Genomic DNA, 6083 nt, shown 5'->3' with positions numbered 1-6083 from the left:
GAGATTTTTGTTAAATGCATTTTGATTTAAATGATAATAGGATTATATTCAGTAATAAAATTACTGTTTTGTATGTCAAGTAATTTGACATTTAAAAACCTGTTTTAATCCACCTAGCGGTGCAATTGTGCCTTTCTCAATCATGAAGACGAGAATTTTTTAATTGCTTATATTTATTAAAAGCTTTCAAACGTATACATTACAATTTTATTATACATGACTTGACCACTATATACAAGAAAAGAAATCACTATTCGAGTTCTAAAATTTTGCAAAAGAAAAACCAGCCACGAATGGTATATGTCACTCGGCCCTCCGGGCCTGCGTTAAAAAGTCGGTTTTCAGAGCAATTGCAATACCTTTCTATCGAGAAAGGCAAAAAGGTGCGAAAAAAACTAAAATTTTCGAGGTAACATAAAATCTCGACGTTTTATGCATTTTAAAGATGTTTGGCATCAAAAATACGAATTCGATTTCTGAAATTTCATGGGGTGCCCCCTTTGAAAAAAAATTTTGAGTTCCGGCTTAAATGGGAATTTCATATGTGACCGGACGGTTTAGTCTATATTTCCGGACCCATATAAGCGATCCGTACGAAATTTTATAGACATCTGTGGAGATATTATAGCTATCATTTGGAACTAAGTTTGTGAAAATCGGGAAAACCATTTTCGGGAAACTGATGTGAGTTCGTCAATTTTGAAAGATGGCCGCTTTTCCCGGGCACTTCCGGAACCGTCTATGGTGGTCAAATTAGTCAACGAAAGTTTGGTTGGCCGTCGGTGACCTAGAACAGAAAATTTAAGTTGTTTGAGAGACATTTTAGCGAAATTTTTACCTTTTTTGCATTCATCGGAGTATCGTTTTGAATCGCAATTTGTTATGTGATCGCACGCCACAACGTGTAACTCCGGAACCGGAAGTCGGATCGGGATGAAATTAAATAGCCATTTACGGGGGCGCAACACCTTTCATTTGAGACTAAGTTTGGTTGAATCGGTCTAGCCATCTCCGAGAAACCGATGTGACTGTTATTCTGAATTTGGATACTTCCGCCGGGGCTTCCAGAACCGATGATGGTGGCCAATGTGGGCAAAAAGACTTTGAATGGATGTTAGTGACCTAATACTGAAAATCGAAGCAATTGTGGTCATATTTTGGAAAAAATTTCACCTTTATACATTCATTGTAGAATATATTAAAATCGACATTTTCTGCGTGATCGTGCTCACCACCCTGTAATTCCGGAACCGGAAGTCGGATCCATCAGAAATTCAATAGCAGCCTATAGGAACGTTGTATTTTCATTTTCAATACGTTTCTATTGAGAAAGGCAAAACATGTATAAAGTTATTGTTAGAAAAACCTTTTTTACCAACAAGTTCTCCACCATGAAATCACATTCAAAACGCGTCTTTTCTCTTTAGCTATTTGTTGACAAAATATAAAAAATTAAAAAACCGTTTTTTTCGCAAATTCACTTTTTTTGCATAATTTTTCGTTTTTGTGAATAATGACATTTTTCCAGTGTACATTTTTTCGTACAGAAGTATTCATTCCCTGTAACTCGTTCTCAGATAGTTTTGCTGTATAAAATAGGGTAACGAACAAAAATTTTTGGAAATTAATGCACGTAGAACCGTCTACGCCTTTTTGAAATATTGCTCAAAAGTCTAATATTCTATATTTCTAAACTTTCTAAATTTCTAAACTATAATGGTAAAATGCCAAAATTCTCGATTTCTGTGTTCTAAAGTTTCTAAAAATTCTAATTTTCTAAATTTTTTTGAATTGCTAATGTTTTTAAGTTTCAAGTATCTAGGTTTCCTGTTTCTAGTTTTCCTGTATCTGAATTTCCAGTTTCTAATTATTTAAAATTTATAGTTCACTAATGTCTCTCAAGTTTCCATATTTCTAAACTTTTTAAATTTATAAAGCGTCTTAGATTTTTAACTTTCTTATGTCTAAATTTTCAAAGCCTAAAGTTCTAAACTCTAAAATTCTAAAGCACAAAGTCTAAAATCTTAAGTCTTAAATTTGAAGTTCTAAAGTGTCTGAAGTTCTAAAGTTCTAAAATTTCTAAACTTTCTAAGTGTTGAACTCTATAGTATACAATTGTAAAGTCTCAAGTTCATAAGCTCGTGATTCTAAAGTTTCTAGATTTTCGAAAGTTACAGCCTAAAATTCGAAAGTCTACAACTCTCAAGTATAATGATCTAATGTCTAATGTTCTAAAAACTAATGTTCTAAAGTCTAGAATGTCAAAGTTCTCAAGTTCTGAAGTTCAAATGTCTAAAGTCTGGTTGTTCTAAAGGTTCTGAAATTTCTAAAGGTTCTGATTTTTTAAATTTTTAAAGTTCAAAATTCTAAAGTTATCGAGTCTCATATTCTAAAGTTCAATGCTCTATAGTCTAAAGCTCTAAAGTAAATCTAAAGTCTAAAGTTTTAATTCAAAAGTTTCTAAATTTCTGAAGTTTTTGAATTACTAATGTTTCTAAATTTCCCATTTACTGAATACCCAGTTTCCAAATTTCCAGTTTCTAAAGTTTTAGGGTTTATAACTCTCCAAAGTCTCAAGTTTTCATATTCAAACGGTTTTAATGCTCTAAATTTTCTTTATTCTCAACAGTCTAAAATTCTAAAGTCCAAAGTCTTAAGTCTAAAGTTTCTGAATAAGTTCAAAAATTTCTAAAGTTTCTTAATTCTAAGCTTTCTAAACTGTCTAAATTACTCAACTTCTAAATCTAGAATTTTAAAATCTAAAGTTATAAAGTCTAAAGTTTCTAAGTCTATAGTTTTAACATTTTCCAAATTTCTATGCTTCTAAATTTCTAAAGTTCCGGCGGTGGTCAGCTATTTTCGTCTGCGATCTTTTTTAAATGCAAATAATTAAACAATCTTCATTTCGTTATATTCTGAATTGCACATATTTTGTCGCATGTAATTTTAAAGGTACTTTCATTTGATGGCACTGTAAGGGAACACGTATCCGCCGGTTGATGCCAATCGAGCTGACATTTCTTTAATTATTTTGTTTATTTATTTATTTGTTAATTTATTTGTTTGTTTAGTGTTTATTTGACCAACTAGGAACCGAATCCACTGGGTCTTTAATGCGGATGGGAAATACGCATGGTCTTGTCCGAGTGAATGGCTTTTGAATTATGTATGAGGGTGGAGAATTGACAATTCGCAAGATCAATTCAAATCCAATTACCAATTTGCGGCAATCATTTCAGCACGAGGAACAATCACGAATGCACGAATCAAACACCTCCCGTTTCCAAATAGTACGTACTTATTCTTAGCTCAGTATAATTGACTGATGAGTTAATGGACTAAAAGTAAAGCATTAAATATGACCATAAAACATTTGTTCCTCGTGCTGAAATGATTGCCGCAAATTGGTAATTGGATTTGAATTGATCTTGCGAATTGTCAATTCTCCACCCTCATACATAATTCAAAAGCCATTCACTCAGACAAGACCATGCGTATTTCCCATCCGCATTAAAGACCCAGTGGATTCGGTTCCTAGTTGGTCAAATAAACACTAAACAAACTGCCTAGAAGATTTACGTATCCTACAGTCAATAAACTATTCAAACATGCACGAAAATATAGTCTCAGTCGCATCGCTTGCTTGAAGCGAATCCTGACTAACAACCCACCCACTACCCAATCCGTGGTACTTATTCCCAAACAATGCTCCTCACGTAGTCTGGCTGGAAATGAGAGTCATCAGTCTGCAATCTACGAAGTATACTGTGCTTACGCAACGCAAATTTCCAAAGTTCCCTGATTTTTAAGATTTTTAGCTTTCTAAATTTCAAAAGTTTCTCAATTTCTAAAGTTTTTAAATTTTAAATGCTTCTAAATTTCTAGTTTTTAAATTTCTAAAGTTTCTAATATTAAAAAGTTTATTTATTTTTTTATTTCTACAGTTTCTAAACTTCTAAAGGCTGGCTTAAGTTCTGAAGTCTAAAGTCTTAAATTCTCAAACGTAAAAGTTAAGTAAAATAATTTACCTCGCATCGAAAGGTAATTGTGATGTTACCATCAGAGGTGATTCCGTCGTTGTTCCGTGCAGTGCGTGAGTTTATTTAATTGACAGTGGACCACGCAATTGAAGTGACCGTCATAATTATACTGGAATATGCCAGTATGAGGGCCGTAGTGCTCTAACGAATATTTGTAACAATACAAGTATTTTGAAATTGTTTGTTCGAACCTGGATGTCTGTTGTAACAAATTAAAATTTTAAACTCAACGTTGAAATAGCAAGCACTCCGCGAGCGTGTTGTATGGTTTTACGAAACGCATGGTCATCGTGGAAAAAAGTTTACGGTAGACCACTTTTGAGACGAAAACGTGCCCGTCAGTACAGTTTACCTGATACTGGCTGTCCGGCGAAGACAATGACAAGAAAGAAGAAGGATGCGTTGAAAAAGCTGTTCGACAACAAGGACGGAACGAGTTTGCGTGACGCCGGCCGAAAATACCACTGCTTCCATACCTTGATTCACCGAACCCTAAAGATGGAGGACATCATCTGTCGGAAGTAAACTCGGTCCCTCGAGTACACGGACGAGCAGATAGCGATCGTGAAATCGCAGTGCCGGTGGATGACGAAGAACTATACCGCGGGACTTCGTTCGTGCTGGACGATTAAAGTTACTTTCCGCTATCGAAGATATACATTCCAGGAAATGACAGATACTATTCCAGCGACAAGTCGGCCACACCCCCCGAAGTAATATATAAGTTTGAGGATAAATTTGAAAAAAGTTACGCTGTACATCGCATTATCGGACAGAGGGATTTCAAAGTGTACCAGGAGGAGTGTCTTGAGAAAATTCTTCTGCCTTTCTTAAAGTAGCATCATGCGGATGGGAAGTACAGATCCTGACCGGACAAGGCGTCTTCCCATCACGCCAAGAAGACACTGGAGTATTTTCAGCCGAAAAAGATACCGTACGTGCCAAATGAAAGGAACCTGACCAACTTGTCCCAGTGCCGTCCCATTGAGAATTTTTTCAGCTCCCTCAGTGCACTAGTGTACAAAAATAATTGGCGGGCGACGGATACGAAGCAGTTGACCACCAAGATCTGGAAGTGTATCCGGAAAATGACGTCATTTTTCAAATTTTGTCACGCGGGATGGACCGAGATCCCCTAAGCTATAAGCTGCAGTCCTATCGGCCCGTTAAAAAAGTGGGTTGGACGGTTATCGTACGAAAAACTTTGTTTTGGACCACTCTAGCATTAAAATAGGAGAATGTTACACACTACTCTGAGCTGAGCTTTAGTATAATCGCAGTTTGAGAAAATATCCTGCAAGGCATAATACCCGCTTCCGATTGGCCGATAATCCGTTTTCGATCTACTTTCAATTCGACGGATAGCTGCATTTGATTCACATTCCTTTCGCAGACAGATTCAAACTCAGTCAATTAAACGTTTTTCAAGTTATGTAGCAATTGAAATAAAACATGCCTCGGTCCTAATGAAGAGGAGGTAAATTTGATTGAAACTGAAGATGCAGCGTAATAGCTGATGGATATAATCGGCAGGCCTACCGAGTGCTCCGATGCAGATAATGAGAATCGCTCTCCTCGTTGAAAGCCTGTTGTATGGCAGGCTGTCTGTGGTACGAACATTCGTGCGGTCATAAATCACGTGACCGGTAGGTGTACATGTACAATCGTTTGGAATTATTGCAATAGTTTAATAATTACCTCAGCTTACGAGCATAGGCCTGATTTCGAAAGCATTTGAGTAACATTATGACGATGAAGATAAGAATCAGCACCGCTAATTACGTTAAATCCATTACGTTCGACTTGGCGTCCGAATCGATGACACAAGCGCATTTTCTCGAAGTTTCGCGACAAACTGCGCACCCCGCCATACGATCGTAAAAGCGTAACACCGAAATACGCGAGGAAACTTTTTTTTCTCCTAGCTGTACCAAGATTAACCCAGTTTTGGTAGCAGCTCGCTTTCATGGCATGCTTTCATGGCTCATTTCGGGGCTCAACCGGGTTGTTCAGCCAGCATGGAGGCCTTCGGCGCCAGCTGCG

Source organism: Topomyia yanbarensis, chromosome 2 (genome assembly GCF_030247195.1).
Source record: "Topomyia yanbarensis strain Yona2022 chromosome 2, ASM3024719v1, whole genome shotgun sequence".
NCBI classification, from domain to species: domain Eukaryota; kingdom Metazoa; phylum Arthropoda; class Insecta; order Diptera; family Culicidae; genus Topomyia; species Topomyia yanbarensis.
Note: the sequence above shows the minus strand (reverse complement) of the source record.